At 32.5% G+C, this 18710-nt stretch overlaps 1 long non-coding RNA gene across 1 annotated transcript; it reads right to left on the minus strand.

Annotated features, from left to right (window-relative positions):
- Window positions 1-17179: 17179 nt before the first annotated feature.
- On the minus strand, window positions 17180-17930 carry LOC145611014 (uncharacterized). Its single transcript, XR_014106315.1, has 3 exons — window positions 17919-17930; window positions 17352-17438; window positions 17180-17267 (listed from the first exon to the last, which is right to left on the minus strand). It is a non-coding gene; the product is annotated as an uncharacterized LOC145611014 (long non-coding RNA).
- Between the last annotated feature and the right edge of the window lie 780 nt (window positions 17931-18710).

The raw sequence follows: 18710 nt of genomic DNA on the forward strand, positions 1-18710 counted from the left end.
TACTTGAGGGTTCAGTCAAAGGTTACTTGAGGGGATACTCAATCAGGGGTTACTTGGGGGGGGGGGGTTACTTGGTTAGTGGTTACTCGAGGGGTTTAGTCATGGATTACTCGAATGGTTACATGGTGAGGGGTTACTTAAGGGGTTACTCGATAAGGAGTAACCCAATCAAGTAACCCTTGACCCAGCAACTCGAGTAACCTATGACCGAAAAACTCGAGTGACATCGGCAACTCAAGTAATTCCATACCAAGAAACTCGAGTAACCCTTTTTGTACGATACAACAGGCTGCATACAAAAATATGTGATTTTATAATATAAAGTATATGTACTGGGATATATTTATTTGTTCGTAGGAGAGAGAAATAACAAAACAAAAAAAAAGTGTAAATGGGGTTGGTCAGAGGGAAATACTAAATAATTGTGGACTCTTATAAAAAAAAAATAAAAAAGTAGTGTTGCAATTATTATGAAACGAACTATGACGGATTATTTTGTTAGGGGTTACCCGATTTATTCAGAAAGGGGTTACTCGAGTCATTCGATTATGGGTTAATTAAGGGGTTAGGACAATGGTTACTCGAGGGGTTCACTCGGTCAAGGGTTACTTGAGGAGTTCAAACAGGGGTTACTCGAGGGGTTCGTTTGGTCAAGGGTTACTTGTGGGGTTACTCGAGATAATCAGTTAAGGGTTACTCGAGAAGTTACTTGATCATGGGTTACTCGAGCTATTCGGTCAGTGGTTAATCGAGTTACTCAATCAGGGGTTATTTAAAGAGTTCAGTCAGAGGTTACTTGAGGGTTCAATCAGGGGTTACTTAAGGGTTTAATCAATTAGGGGTTACTTGAGGGGGAGGGGTTATTCGAGGGGATCAATCATGGGTTACTCGATTAGGGATTACTCGAGTTACTTGATTAGGGGTTATCAAGGTTCACTCGGTCATGTGTTACTCCAGCTACTCGGTCAAGAGTTACTCGAGTTACTCGATAAGGGGATATTTAAGGAGTTGTGTTAGGGGTTACTCGAGTAATTTAGTCAGGGTTACTAAAGGAGTTCAGTCAAGAGTTACTTAGTGAGTGGTTACTTAAGGATTAAGTCAGGAGTTACTTGAGGGGTTACTAATTTTGGGGTTACTTGAGGGGTTACTAATTTTGGGGTTACTAGCTCGATCAGGGGTTACTCGATGTGTTATCAAATCCCTTTTATTTATCTATCCATAAAACTCATTAGTTAACCAATTATAATGTTGGTCCATATTCTTTTGGACTTTCCTATCTTAACATTTCAAATTAGGATCAATCTTATTCTTGTGCTCTTACGTACTCCAAAAAATATGATCATCAAGGTCTACATATCCACAACAAGATATTTAACACAAAACAATAATGGTTAATCCAAATATATTAATTTACTTAGTGATTCCCGGTTAGCATCCTAATTTTGATTTAACTATCTCCACATTGTTGTAGTGGAAAGAGGCTGTGATAGCAGCCTGTTGAGGAAGTCTAGATCCTATAAGCAGTGTTAGTGTTACAAGACAACCCTGATTTGAATATTCAAGTAGAATTCAAAAATCCAAAAGGCATGTATACAAAGATCTTAAGAAAGTCAGCTACTATAATGAACTACATGGATTCCTTTTCACTTTTACTTTTTGTTAACTTGATAGAAACTATCATGAGGTTAGCATTCTCCTTAATGATTGAACGAAACACTTTCTTGCAAACATCACAGTTCCAAACTCACTATGTAATTTCCTTTAATACATTCTTCAAGGATACATCAAAGTTATAATGATCTATATGAATACATCATTAACTTATATTCCTCTTGATACACTACAAATAACTTACACATGCAGCTTATTTATCTCCAATATGCTATGCAAAGCTACATGTGTAATGCCCACTGATAATTGCTAGTTGATTTAGATCGAGCCATCTTTCTCAAAACTGAACCAACTATCTAAACTATATATTAGTCAATCTCTACCATTACTAAACTAATGAGCTTTATCCATTCATGGTCATCAATGACATTTATACAAATACTAAAGTAATACATTAAGGTATATGTATAGCATCCTTCTTTAAACAACACAATAGATAGCTACTTACAAATTGTTACTCTATATTCAATAAGATTCATAATAATAAGTAAATCAAATCAATACATATAGACATATAAAACATGCAATACTTAATTAGAAGTTGTTACAATAACACAGACTTTTAAGATACATGTAAGTCAACAATACGTATTGAAAACTATGAAATAATGGTGATCTAAATGGTTGACTTACTTGAACACATAATACTATGTGATTACAAACCACACATGCAAGGGAAGCAATGTCAAACATATTTCGCTTTTAAACGACTTGTCTTACATATATATCTTGTAAATTCAAACACAAAATAATAATAGGTAATCCAAATATATTTATTTAGTGCTTCCTTGTTAGCGTCTTAATTTTGATTAGCAAAATGGTGCGCGGACCACCAAACTAGTGGTTTGATATGTAGTAATGCATGTTTGTTCTTTGTAAATTGGAGAAATTTGACATTAATAATAATGTATGCTTCCTATACTTGCAATGTAAATCGTCATCACTGACTTTGTTTATTCAAGATACACTCTTGACATTGAAATATTGAATATAAAATTGTTGTGTATAAGTAATTATCTTTCTCTTAAAGCTCAAGAATATAAGGGGCTTAGGCCCTGTTCTTTTGAGCTTCTGGGCAGAGCAGAGCAGAGCAGATTTCAGAATAGTAGAGCAGAGCAGATTTCAACATTATTATTCATATTATTATTAATGTTATTATTATTAATGTCGTTGTTATTGTTGTTGTTGTTGTTGTTGTTGTTGTTGTTGTTGTTGTTGTTGTTGTTGTTGTTGTTGTTGTTGTTGTTGTTGTTGTTGTTGTTGTTGTTGTTGTTATTATTATTATTATTATTATTATTATAATTATTATTATTATTATTATTATTATTATTATTATTATTATTATTATTATTATTATTATTATTATTATTATTATTATTATTATTATTATTATTAAGTGTATATAGATTTAGGTGAGTGAAAACATAAATATATGTGTACCATATTTAATATATGTTAATAGTAGAAAGATAAAAGACAACGGTTTACTTCTATTTATTTCATAAAATTTTAAAACATAATGATTTAATGAGTAATAATGATTTTACTTATAAATTTGTCTTAATCATATATTTTTAACCCTAAAATAATAATAATAATATACAAAGTACTACTTGAAAACAACCTCTCTTTTTTTAATTCTTAAATTGTGTGGAAAGATTTGAAAATTAAATTTAACTCTATGAACTAACAATCAATACCCACATAAAATGTTTCTAAATATTGTGATTCTAATATCAAATGTTTATAAAAGAAATTGTTATTAATTGTTATTATTATTATTACTATTTATTTTTTTGAAAGAATTGTATAATTATTAAAAATTATTAATTAATAATATTATTAAATATTAATTCTTAATATTTTGAATTATTAAATGTTATTATTGATAATTATTATTAATTATTATGATTAATAAATATTAATTATTATTAATATTAATAATTATTAAAATTATTTTTAATATTAATAATTATTATAATTATTCAAAATAATAAGTTATTATCATCAATACATATTAATTATTATTATTGAATATTAATTATTATTGTTGTTATTATTAATTATTATTTGAAAATAGAGCCGAGCAGAGTAGAGCCGAGCAGAGCAGATTTCTTTTGAGCAGAGCGGAGCAGATTTGATTTGAGCAGAGCAGAGCAGAGCAACTCTAAATAACGAGGTCTATTGTATTACTAGGTTAGGTCCTGTGTCCTGCACGGTAGTATTCAATAGCTATTTTCAATTATTGCTTTTAAAAATAAATTTATTATAAAAGAGTCTATTATTAGTCGAATAAATACTTTAAAATACGCATTTATTTATATTAATATATGGTATATTTCACCAATACATTTATATCATTTTCTTCTTGTTAACCAAATCAATATGTTAACAATATGTAATTTAACCCATAAATAGATCTCTATTTTACCCACTATTATTCATTCTCTTATACAGTATATTTTTTCGATAATCAGCAGGTAAAAATATTTTTTCATATCTTTCCTAGCAAGCTTTTCACACATAATTATATACAAAAATCAATTTTCAAAAAAAAAAATCCTTGTTGTAAAAATGATAGAGTTGTACATAATAATAATATGTATGTAACAATTTATGTTAATTTGATTTTATTTTTTTACTTAAGTTTATGATATCAATATATATTGTGATATGATACATTGAATATTTTTTTATTCTTTTATTTATGTGACATATTTGATTTATAAAAAAAAACTAAAGGACACACCAAAGAATGACACATGTCATTTTGGTGTGTCTTTTAGTATTTAGTTATTGATATAATGCTTTCCGCATTGGATTTGTTAGGTTTACAAAAATTTTACACCTTGGTTCATCTATGCTATTGTGGCTTTTTATTGAGAATGATTTAAGTTGTCATTTATTATTTACATATTGTGCTTTGAGCACTAATGGTTAACCTATCTTGCTATGCATGTGTAAGTGGTAAGGGACAAAGAGAGACATTAGAAGACATATTAGATACATAAATTTTTATCTCTGGACATGAGAGCACTTGGCCATTTTCTTTTAGTGAGGAAAGAAGTCCTTTAAATCAAATTAAATGTCAAGGTCATGCCGTAGGTATGTAGTTGTGATGCTGATATCATGAGTAACTAAAGAAAACCAAAGCTTTGAACAGAGTAGATTTGTTAAATAGGGTTCAGTATAAAACTATATGGGATTTTTATTTACAACTGCATTTACAAATCCTGAAAAGTTATACAGGATTATAATTTGACAGCCTGGGTTCACTATATCCAATAGGAAGCACTTTGGTGCCATATTGAGAGACTAAGATATGTGTTTGGAATTAGATTCATGTTCATTGATTTTAAGTTTGATGTAAAGAGTATATTTGTGTAACTTGAAATTTAAGAACTAGAACTGCAATTTGAAATTTAGAAGAGAAGAAAGGGAAAATGGAAAATTGATCTGTAGTTTGTTGAAATTAAATTATCAAATGGTGTTCACGTTTCTTGGCCTTGGATCACCTGACACTGCCAATCTAACCAACTAAAACCATTTAACTAAATTATAATGTCAGAATTCTTGTAATTTAATATTTTGCTTCTTACCTAGAATTTGACAACTCTTGATACAAAACTTTGAGGCCTCATTATAATTTGAACCTGCAGAGCATCGCAATGAATGCCAATTGATCAATCAGTGTTTGCAACATCGAACAACCGAGTAACAATTATTGACTCTGGAACAACTTTTGCATATCTAATTGAAGAAGCTTATGAAGTAAATACTCCTCTCCTTTGAAGTTTTAAATTAGAAATCGGTTGGACTCTTTATCCTTTTAAGTCTATTTTTGTTGGGAAATGGTCCTCTTCAAAATGGGTCAATCATTATTTTAGCTCGTATGTTGTTTCATAAGGTTGATAAACTTTGGTATCACTTTTCTATATGAAAGATTGCCTTATCAGGACATTGTCTCACCCCTCAAGGGCAGTGTTGGAAGAAGTTGAATATTATCTTGAGGTAAGCAAAGCTGACTTTCAATGTGGAGCTCGAGAAGGCTCGACAATCAGCTCTTTGCATTGTGTCAAATAATGTTAAGGGGATTTTTGACAATGCTCGTCAATCAGCATTGTTTCATGCGTCGATCAACATTGTGTCATGCTCTTTGACAAGCTTCACTCCATTGTCCATGTATAGTGATACAAAGTATTTTTTGAAGTATAGTTTTTTTTTAGAAGTGACACTGTGACGGTACTAAAGTTATCATGTAAAATTACATTTGAAAAAAGGAATTGAATACCTACAAGCTTATATATTTGTAATCTTGTGGTAATTTTTTGTCTTCTTTATTAATTGTTTTATTTGGAAGTTAATGTTGTAGAGCTTTGAGTTAAATATCCATATGTGGCATGGAATTATGTGATTATTATTATTATTATTATTATCATTTTCAGAGAGAAAGATCACTTAAGATAATTAGAGTAATTAGCTTAGGAAAAGGCTCATTGGAACAATTAAGCTAATTGCATTTTCTTAAGTGAAATTCTAAAGAAAGATCACATGAGAGAGAGAAAGAGAGAGATCAATTACGAAATAATACCTGAGAGAGAGAGAAAGAGAGAGAGAGAGAGAGAGCCAAGAAATGAATAAAATAATAAGAAAACCATTAAAAGCACGCATTTCTCTTAACTAACACACAAACACGCAAATCAAGCACTATTCCCTAAAAATATGACATAAAAGACTAAAAACAAGCATAAAAAATACGTAGAAAACCTATCCTAAGAGTGCCAAAAATGGCACGCATCATTAACACCTACCAAGAGAATAAGAGATGTTGTATAGTGGGAACTCTAGGGAGGGTACTTTGTAGACTAAGTAACCCCTAACACTGACCGATTAACCCCTGAATAAGTAACCCCAACCACACTGAAAACGCGATGAAAAATTATTAAGTGAAAAATGAAAAAAATAGAAAATCAAAGTGTATTAATTATTATGGGATGGAGATTCCTGACTCGAACACCCGAATTAACAGCTCTACACGGGAAGTAGGCGTTGGGGGTTTAGATTTAATACAGCGAAAGAAATCGAGATGGAAGGAAGAAGACAGAAGAGGAACGAACTCAAGAGAGAGAGAGAGAGAGACCATTTAAGGAAAATTATTGGAGATAGACCACTTTAGAAAGATCACTTAACAAAAAGAGGGAAACCACTTGATTGATTACTTATGAAAATAAGAAAAATTAGCTTAGGAAAAAGAGTTACTAAAATACTATGGGCAGCGCAACTGAATGTCTTGTGCGCGGTATTATGGTAAGATTCGATTTTATATTTTTATGAAATTATGAATCTTCCGCAAGTGCATCACTAGAAGTTGCGCGCGCAGGACCAGCGCAACTCATTAAGATGCGTGCGGATTTTTCTGCGGCGACATTTATTTTCAACCTAGGCGCCTCTAAATTTGTCATAATTAGGTTTTAACCTCGGGCTTAAGCCTAATTATGATCGGGCTTAGTTAATTTGGACCTTAATTCATTTTGTTTTGGGTTAGGCTAGTCATTTTGCCTTTTTTTGACTTAATCATTGTCCATAAGCATTCTTCACGTTGATCCAACACAATGATGGTTTTATTTATCGTCATAGCACTTCCTGTCGAGACAGAAAGCCAAAAGTAGATGTCTACACCAATAAGTGTCTTGTTAACACCTACCAAGAGAGTAAGAGATGTTGTATAGTGGGAACTCTAGGGAGGGTACTTTGTAGACTGAGTAGCCCCTAACACTAACCGATTAACCCCTGAATAAGTAACCCCAACCACACTGAAAACGCGATGAAAAATTATTAAGTGAATGATGAAAAAATAGAAATCAAAGTGTATTAATTATTATGGGATGGAGATTCCCTCAAAAAATTATTATGGGATGGAGAAGGTATTAGTATTCCTTTTTCTTTGTCAATGCAAATATTTAAATAATCAAATTCATTTATTGTTACTAATTAAAACTTATGCTTCCATTTTAATAATATTGCAACAATTACCATTATAGAAATTTGCACAAATATTGTAACATTTTCTCTTAATGTCTCTCTTCATCACATGAATCTCTCTCTCTCTCTTTTTCTTTTTTCTTTTTTTTTTATATTGTATTTATTTTTTGGTTTTTTTTTTTTTTAGACACATGAATCTCTATTTTATTTCTCTTTATCTCTACTCATCTTAAAAATTGAGCCTCCTCCAATTTTGTAAAATGAGGAAGTATTTACTTAACTAGACTTAAGTCATGTTCTGATTTACTGAACTGAGCTGAGTTGAATTGAACTGAACTGAACTGAACTTATAAGAGCTAAGCTGAACTATTTAACTATTGATTAGTGATGTTTAACTAAGGAATAATGATATTTGATTATTTATTATTATATATATAAGTGTATATACAAAAATGCATATTAAAATATTAATGAAAAAAATAATAATATATTATTAATATTTAATGTTATTATTATTGTTATAATTTTTTTTGTTATTATTATTATTATTATTATTATTATTATTATTATTATTATTATTATTATTATTATTATTATTATTATTATTATTATTATTATTATTATTATTATTATTATTATTATTATTATTATCGTTTTTTTTAATATATGCTAATAAGAAGGGGTGTAATAAGGGTAATAAGGTTTTTGTTGTTTTAACATACTAGTTGAGCCATCGCGCGCGATAGCCCAATAAACATGACTAGAGTGTTATTAATTTTAGTTTATAATAAATGTGTTACTAATTCGATTCATTTGTAGGTTGGGTTTTGGGTTTAGTTTTGAGAATTGATATTAAACTCTTTATGCGCGCGATAGCCCAGTAAAGTAGAACCGAGTGTTGATAATTTGTAGTATAAGCAAACGGTTAATAGTAATTGCTATAGTTATTGTTAAAAATTATTGCTATTGTAATAAAGCAGAAAAAATTATTGCTATGGTTTATAAACAAATGTGTAAAAGTAATGCCGCGATAGCCCAATTCACAAAAACTGGATGTAGATAAATGCTTATTCCTATAAAGTATACAAAAAAATTGGTTGCGAATGTTAGTATCTAAGAGTTGTGTTGTTATCGAATGCAAGTATTTTGAATTTTAAGTACATTTGGTGTATTCGTTTAATGTAACTATTAATTTTGTTTTATAATTTGATTTTCTATTGAATATGGATATGAGCTCAATATTTGAGCTTCTTTATTTTTTAAAAATTAAAAATGAGTGATAATAAGTTTTTGTATATAAAATTAAACATAATGTATTAAAGGATACTATCACGTTGTCTAATTTTCAATAAAAACGGAACACAATCGTATGAAAAATAATTAACCTATGTTCATTTAAAATGATTTACAGATAACTTGTTTTAAAATGACGTTTAAGCTAAAAAACGATTAGCAGAAATCAAAAATCGTTTCAACACACGTGTATATATATACCATGCATAATAGGAAAAGATACTTTCTATTTCTAGATTTTTTAAATGTAATTTTTTTTTATGCAAATATGGGAGAACCCGTACACAATAACAACTAAGATACAACCATTCGTGGCAAGGCCACTCCTACGATATCCTCATGGAGTAGGTGCTTTATTTTCGATGGCGGATCATCGAACTAAATCACACAATCCGATTGGATGACACCTAAGTTAGCCAAACTATCGACCACTTCACCTAAGTTAGCCAAACTATCGGCCACTTTATTCCCTTCCCGATTACAATGAAAAAAAAAACAGACCAACCCTCCCAATTTAATAACCTATGACAATTATTTAACATATGACAGCACTCCCCTCTTTGGGTAACTGGATTCTTAGAGCCTCCACGCAAGCTTGATTATCCAACTGTAAGTGTAGCTTCTGTATGCCCATTGCCTTTGCCATCTCAAGGCCAGTCTCAACAGCAGCTAATTCTGCCTCGAATGCAGAGCATAAACCAAGAGGAGCAGTAAAGCCCTTGATGAAGATCCCACGATTATCTCTGATTACAGCCCCTGCTCCTGCCAGTCCTAGTGTGCCATTTGAAGCCCCATCTATATTGAGAGCAAAGAAGTCCATAGGAGGTGCTGACCATCCAATGAATGCTTCCTTCCTGTCCTTTTGATCAAGAAAGCTCCTTCCAGAAGAACCACTGTCATACATTGCGGGCTATGTTACATCAACACAGTTTCTGATAAAGTTACCAGGGTTGATAGAGATTTCAGCATTCCTTCCAAAACAAACACAATTTCTCCACTTCCAATTCCAACACAAGGCAAGAGAGAAGCAAGTTGGCCATTTTTCTGAATATATCAAACCATCGCTTTGAGATTCTTGCTAACCCATTCCTTTAAATTACCATTCCAAAAGGAAGGGTAATTGGCAGATGCACCTATGCTATGCCAAATTGCACGGGATGCTGGACAGTCACTATAGCAAAACACTATATATTGAATTGAAGAATTTCTAAAGTTGTACTATAATGATCAGAAATCACAGTTAAACACATTTAGTTTTTTTTTTTTTGGTAGGAGAAATTACTAATCAATTTTATAAAACCTTAAGTAAACACCACCTAATTTTCTATTTCAAATTGGAAAGATCTTAATTCATATACAAAACCGATGAATGATCCCTATCAAATTTGAAATTATCGTTTGCAACCATGAATCTTTATATAAATAAATAATGCGGTCTTTATAGTTTTTATATAAAGAATATTTTTTTCATATAAAAAAACTATAAATAAATACAGACTGCATTTTTTTTATATATATATAAAACTATTCGTTATATAAATAAATCGATCAAGCCACAAACCATGAACTCGTACCACGTACCGAATTGAAACATGAATCTGGTAATACTACTCCTGATTTATTTTCTCTCTCTCAACCCCCTCTCTCTATCCCAACCCTTCTCTAACTTGGGTTCTTCTTTCTCGATGCATCCCTCTATCCATGCTCCTCTCTCGCTCTTTCCCATGTCCCTTTTTTTTTCTCTCTTTTGCACACCTTCTCCCTTCCCCCCATCTCTCTCCCTCTTCTCCCAACTCATTCCCATACCTTCTTTTTCTCTCATTTTGTCTCCTGCCTCCCTCTCTCTCGGCCCCTTTCCTTTTCCGGTATGCCCTTTTCTCTCCTGGCATGCCCTCTCTTGACTCCCCAATATATAGATAATTTGGTGTCACATTTATCCATCATCCTTTATATTTTAATACTTGACTTATATGGTTTTACAAACTTATTTAAAATCTTTTTCAAAAGTATTGTTTACCAACTCCAAGTTTACATACTAAAGATGATCCTCTAAACAGTTTACATACTAAATAAATCGTGCATAAGGTGTTGAACCCACATCTTATGCACGATAGCATAATGCTTCACCAATTAAGCTAGCCTTCATATACACACAAATTGCTATGATACAATCTTAAATACCCAAATTGCCTCAAATTAAACTACACACATCTGGCATCTTAAAGCATGTTAATTGTAAAGGTTAAAGAATAAAGCAAATCAATCCATAATCTCTTTTTAGTCAAAATGTTATGAACTAAAAGACTCATAACTTCAACTTAAAGCACAAGATGAACAAAGGACAAAATAAATTTGATTCATGAGTACCACTTCCAAGGTTTGGACGACTAAAATGGAGGCATTCACATTAAAAAAAAAAAATAGTAGTAGTAATTAAGTATTAGTTCTTTAAATTACACCTGGTATTCACTTTCTTTTGTTATAGTAGTTAATACATTTACATAAAAAAGACTTAATAGGCAGCATAGACACATTACAGCAAGTCCCTAAGAAATAGAAGTAGGCAATATTATTGTAATTAACTATGAGATTTTCAAACATATTAGAGTAGTTGCATGAGTTCAATTGATTAAGAAATATTTACAAACAAAATGTAGCATACCTCTTTGAGAAACTCAATAGGACGATGTTGAAATCGCATATCACACCTATGAAGAGCCACCATAGCAAGGGGATCAAGTGCTTACTTGGTCACATGATAGATTAGCTAAACAAAGTCCATCCTGCAAAATTTCAGCCCAAACAATCACTAATTAGAAGCATGTAACTTCTTACACCTCCCTTTTAGTATATAGACCATAGTCAGATTTTGGAGCAAGTTAAGACCATTAATTTGAAGAAAACCAAACAGAAGCAATTGTCAACTAAAATCAGAGAATAGAGCTTATCAGAGTGCCACTTTATTTAATAATTTAACAGGAACATTGCAAATTAAGCAAATTAACCTGATACTTACTTGGATTAACGGAAAAAACTGGACATGAAGCATGCTAGTTTCAAACTCCAAGAGAGCAATAGCGAAAATAGATAATCAGCGCAGTACAACTAAACTAACTTTCTAAGCCCAATAATAAAAGGAGTAAATAAATGACATAGCCCCCAAATTAATTTACAAATTATAGGGACAGAGATAGAATCAAAGAGGGTAAAAACTCATAATTTCAAATCAAAAACCCATATTCAAAAAGAAAAGAAAAATTGGAAACAAGCCTTTCAATTTCGAGAGTAGACTAAAATATTGATTCCGAAAAAGATGATGAAAAAAAAAAACAGAAAAAATTATAACAATCTTCTTAAAAAAAAATCATACAAACATAAATTACGCACAGATTTCAATTATTCATTTTATTTAATTTTACATAGGCTGAATCTCTTGTCAATGTTTAATCAAGGAAATGAAATAGGTGTGATCTACCTGAGTGCTCAAAATGAAGGGCCAGGACTAACTGCAGAAGATATCACTGTAGTCCATCATCATCAACTCTTTCAAAAACTCAACGCATTAGCACAAACCTGTAAAAAGACATCAAGTCACTTGATTTAGCTAAAAAAAACAGTAAAGAATATGAACCACAACTGATGGTGATATGATGATATGTAGTTTAAATACCTGTTTCACCCAAACAAAAGATGTTGATGATCAACTTTGTCATTCTAAAAGTGGCTTCAATGTTAAAGACAGGTCATATTTTAAATCCGTTGCAATATACAACTTTGAATTCTGGACAACTAAGCTGCCACGTTCAAAACTTCAAATGATCTTCCTTGCCTACTTCATAAGTTCAAGTGACATATCTAGCATCATTAGGTCTTCATCATACATTTATTGCTTTGAAAGTCACTAAATCTGTCATGAATAGATATATTTTATCAGAGGAATTTTCTCTCACCCCTTAATCTTAATTCACATTTATCAACAATAAAGTCCATTATAGGTCAATTATCAAATTTAACACCCTGTCACAATTAATCAAATAGCAACAACATAATTGAACGTTACCCAACATAAAAGAAATTAAACGAAACAAAACTTGACAAACTCACCATACCGCCTTCAGCATCATGTTCCCTAGCAAGTTCTTGTAGGAACCAAACAACACTACCTTCATCAGCAACCTCTTGCTTCAACTCTAACAATTCTATAATGAGACTTTCATCTCGATTAGGGTTAGCAAACGCTTCCTATACACACAAAAATAAAAACCACATTGACCCTTCCATACCCACAAAACCCATCATTAGAAATAATTCTCTTAAAAAAAAAAAAATTCAACGTGATGATTAGGGACTTCCCGTACACTGCTCAAATCCTATAAATATAATTCAAATTTGCACATAAAACAAAAATTCAAAATATTGTTAATTTTCCACAAATATAACTTAAATAAAAAGCAAGAAATTGGGAAATTTGGCATGTAACATCAAGAATCTATCAGGAAAGGTCATTGATATTGCCCAACCAAATAATGGGTGCTCAGTACATGCATTATCCACCATATTTTAAGAAAAAAAAAAGCATTTCAAGCAAAAAGAAAACACAAAAATCAACCAATTTAAAGAGAAGACGATGAATTAAACCACGAATATAGTAATGAGAAATTGACAAAACCCAAAACATTCATACCAGAAAGTTGTTTTGCCACTTTTCATAGCGCCGCAAATGAATACAACAGGAGACAACATTCTGGTAAAACTTTTTGCTATGGTGTTTGCAGCGTATAAGAGGCAAATAGCAGCAGATAAGCCCGACCTTAGACAGAGTGAAGAAAAATAGTCTTTTTTGAGATGGCACGTGCAAATTTGAAATCACAAAGCTAAAAAAATAGAAGCGCGAATAAGCTTTTTATACTGAATAAATTTAACCTTAATAACGCATAAATTTAAAACTACACATTTGTATAAAAGAGGTGAAGACAACAATGTAACAAAAACTGCAGCTAGAAAGGTGCAAGCCAGATTGCCGATTCACGAGTCATTATGCTCTTCAAAAGATGATACCAGATTGCAAGCATTGATGTTGGTCTTATTAGTTACGAGTACCCTGTAATGCTAACATAAATATCTAGATAATCAAACATCAACATAAATATCAAGATAATCAAACATCACAGCGCACTTGAGCTATAAGAGAGTAATTTCATAGCACCGATGATATGTCATTGAGATTATATGGCATCACAAGGCAAATGCTTAAGCAGGTGCACACTTGCCTAATTATATCAATCCTATTCACTTTATAATACTCCTTATTTATCAGAACATATCAAACATCCAATCATATCTACTATGGAGTATAATTCAGCAGATCACACTACTAAGTTGCAGTCTCGCACCACATTACACCATTGAAGCAAAAGTTATCGACTTCCTTGTCAATCAACTGCAGTAAGCAAAAGATAAACAACACCAACGCATACAAACTCAGAAAAATATATTACAGATAACACAGATTTGCCAATGCTGATGATAATACATCGAAATTCTACGAACCAAAGACTAAAACTACATAATTGGAAAATTTTACAGAACAGAAAATACCTCAAAATTCTGAAACAACCCAAAAACATACATACTGTATTTCTTAGCAAATGCCTCAGCTTCAGCAACTGAATTCAATCTAACAACAGGCTCACCCGTCTTCTTCCTTGCCCAAGTCAGTATCTCCTCCCTAATCCAAAACCACATCTTAAAAATTTCCGAAAAAAATCCAAATTAAATATACCCTTCAAATTCAAATTTAACAAAACATAAAATTAAAATCTTACGCAGAAAATCCACCAATATAGTGCTGAGAAGTGCCATTGATGAAAAGAAGTGCCAATTAGTTGCTGGTGATCAGCTCATCTCCCCCACCCCGAGCCTACCTACTCGCTAACCCCCAAATCCTCGACCCTACTCTTCTCCACGATCCTACTACTCCGTCCTTAAACAATTTTTGTTCTTTTGTCTCTCCTCCCCCAAACACCACCACTGGTCCACCCCTCTCTCAATCCCCACCACCACTATACCACTCCAGTCCCATCCCACCACCAGAACCGCCCCTCCCCTTCTTGACTATTGCTGCCAACCTCCCCCTCACCCAACAGGCCAAACCTCCCACACAACCCACCAACCAAACCTCCCCCCTCACCCAACAGGTCAAACCTCCCACACAACCCACCAACCAGTCTCTATTCCACCCCTACCCTTCTACAACCCCGATTCCACCAATTTTCGACCACCGTAACCAATCCTCACCACCAAAAACTCCCACACCCACACACCCCACCAACGAGCCAGAATCCCCCACCTCACCTAACCACAACTCCCTTCTCCCTCACAAACAGCAGCCACCAGCAACCCTGGTGCCCTGATGCTGCTCCATCTCCTTGCACCAAACAGAACAACCCCACATCACCAATTCTTCAATTGCGCACCAAATCACAGCCAACGCCACCAATTACCGCCAATCTGTCACCCACAATCATCAATTTGATACCGTTTTCAACAATTTCTCCTTCCACCGTTGATTTTATTGAGATTCGGGATTGATGATGATGGTGAGCATGGCCTACCGTTGGTTTGGTATCTTCAGTACTAATATTTTAAATAAATTTACCCCAGTATAAATATTAAATAAATTTACCTAAAAAATTGAATTTGTATCTTCTCGAGATCATCTCAAAGTTCTTCATTTCCAGTGAGCTTCTCTCATATTCAACCTTTACAATCCCCTGACCTATAGATCTTGGATCTGACGGAAAATTACTTGACCTTCCTCTGTAAAAGCAATAAGATGTTCAGTAAAAATCAAAGTAAAATCAAACCAACAGGCCTAACTTCTACCACAACATTATTCATGAGAAGAGGATCAAAATTTAAAATTATATTTTTAACTTCTGTTTATAACTTGTGCTTCTTAATTACAGTCAAACTTGTTATACAAGTTCCAAATTCAAGATACACTCCAAATCCAAAACCCTAGATTCGTACAGTTCATGACTTTCCTAAATCTTGCTATCTATGCCCCTAATGTATACCAAATTAACCAAAACCCTAAAGGACTTGTTTACCATCTACTCATAAGGACTTGAAAATTGTCTATCATGAGGTATAAAATTTCATACGTTATGGGGCAAACAAATATAAATAAAAAAAATTTAATAACCCTTGAAAGCTAAAGCATATCATAGATTAGAAAAATTTAGAAATTTACCCATAAGATTAACACGAAGACGACTGCTAAGCTCCACAAAAAGCTCAAACATCAGACCTAAATCGCCGACAATGCCATGATGATAAAGCAAAGTAGATGAGGCTTTAGCGTTTACATACATAGCTACAGCTCGTTCCCCCTTTGAATTTGGAGCTTTAAAACATCAATGCCAGGAATTGACAATAATTTCTCGCCACCAGAATTTCATCAGAGATCACCGTGTATACATTAGAGCTGACAGGAAAAAAAAATGAAAATTTAGCAGCAATTGATGAATTCACTCCCCCACCCCCGTTCTTTTTCTCTCTCGTCAGATATTCCTGTTTCAAAAACCTTTCCCCCAAACATCTCCTCTTTTATGAAAACCTAAAAAATTTCCAGCTTAAAATCGATAATCCGGAAAAATTCAAGCCCAAAATCGACAACCTTGATAAAACTAAGCTATATTAAGACTCAGAGACCACCAAGGCAAAATGCAAGTAAAAATTAGCAACCTAGAAAAATCTAAGCAAAAAATGCGATGACCCTGTTACACAGACCAAAATTATTGAACTGAAAATCGACCACCCAACAAAAAAAATGAGCTGAAAATTGAATACCTAAAAAAAAAATTTAAGGTCATAAATCATAATCAACAACCTAAAAAAATTAAAGTTTGTATAAAGATGACCCTTTAAAGCTCAATCAAACCATGTAAAAGTAGGGACGGAAGCTGAAAATAACGTAAGTTCTAATATTTTAAGGTACCCTAATATAAAATTGAATTTAACAATAATCACAATAGCTAGATTAACCATAGACTAATTTAGGAAAATTATGAACAACATATCAGAATAATTGATTTCAATAGGAGTAGTATTTTTTTCGATCCCAAGAATCTCTTTTTTTAGCAATGAAAAATAACCTAGTTCATCCCACACATATAACCCAATGAATCTCACATTATATCCCAAATTATAGGGGGGAAAAAAGCAAAAAATTGTACCTTAATTGAGTGAACAGAAGGCTACGATTCTCCATAAGCTTTTCCAATCCACCCCTCTGATTTCAACACAGTTAATCTAACCTAACAAAGGTATGAATAACCAACATCGAGTAAAAACAAATAGCATTATTTTATGTAGAAAGATACAAGGATATAATTTTCTACCTTTAATTGAATGCATAAGGATCATCTGATCATCTCCATCAGCAAGCATATGGATTCAGAATTTCGGAGACCCACTGCCCTAACTCTCTGCATTATGAGACTATATCATCAATTATTTTGTCCTCTAATTTATTGGTGACTTTCAAAAGCAGCAACCAAGCATATTAAAAAAAAGTCTAAACCATGAGTAGAAAAGCAATCAACAGTGTAGGAAAATTTATGAACCTAAGCAAGATAAAAGAACTCATCTCTAATTATTGTGATAAAACTCAGCATACCTACAAACAGAACAAGAGAAAATGATAGCTTTCATTACAGGATAAAATCTAATCAGATTAAATTATATATCAGTGGTAATCAAAGCATGTATGCCATCATTTGTGTTTCTACCTATACAATCCAGAAATGTTTAAAAAATAAATAAAAATAAAATCATACAAACAATAAATTACTCACACAGAGTACTTAATTATCTTAATCCTAAAATTGAATCAGAGTAACATGTAAAACAGTATACTCTGATTGAAGAAAAAAAATTCAAATGATTTTATGTAGAAAGAACCATACCTTGATCAGAAGCCGCTACAATGGAGAGTCGAAGAGTTTGTGAAAAATGGAAATAAAATAGGATGAACCGATCCTAACTACATAAAAGAAGAAATTGGGCATTGCTAAGAAATTAATCTAAGAGTATATGATTTAAGGATCCATTAGATGAAATTGGGCATTGCCCTGAATCCTAATTCATTATAACAGATAATTAGGGATCCCAAAGAATAACGACATTTTATTTGACGCCGTAACTGCAACTGAGTTATTTGACATTAACCATTCAAAAGCTTGCTCCATTAATGCTTGATCAAACTCCACCGCACCATTGAAGCGAGGTCGGCGGCGAAGAGTGGAGATAAAATATGACGGTAGTTGTGATGATGGTGGTGGTAGAGTGATATTGAAATCTCTATTCTTGGTGATGAGATCTTTCATGTTGAAGCAAAATTCAACATTCTTTCATGAGTGCAGTGAAGTGAAGAGAGAGAAAATGAAGTGAGAAAGGAAAGATGTACTCCATCTAATGGAGTGATAGTGAGAAAGACTGGTTCAAAGGAGAGAGAAAGCAAATCGAAGAATTGAATGGTGGAGCATGAAATGAAAAGGGGAAAAAGCAGGACTGAAACAAGACTAAGGAGACAAAGTGCTGAAATCAAGCATGAAGGGCAATTTCCAAAGTAAAAAAATAGCTTGAGGATATAAACGGAAGCACACTGTAGATTTCAAATAGTGACACAACTTCTGGTTTTTATAAGGGTAGAGATATAGGATGTATTTTCTTACAATATATATTATTATCTTTTTTAT

The sequence above is a fragment of the Chenopodium album genome, chromosome 3, assembly GCF_948465745.1.
Source record: "Chenopodium album chromosome 3, dcCheAlbu1.1, whole genome shotgun sequence".
NCBI lineage: Eukaryota > Viridiplantae > Streptophyta > Magnoliopsida > Caryophyllales > Amaranthaceae > Chenopodium > Chenopodium album.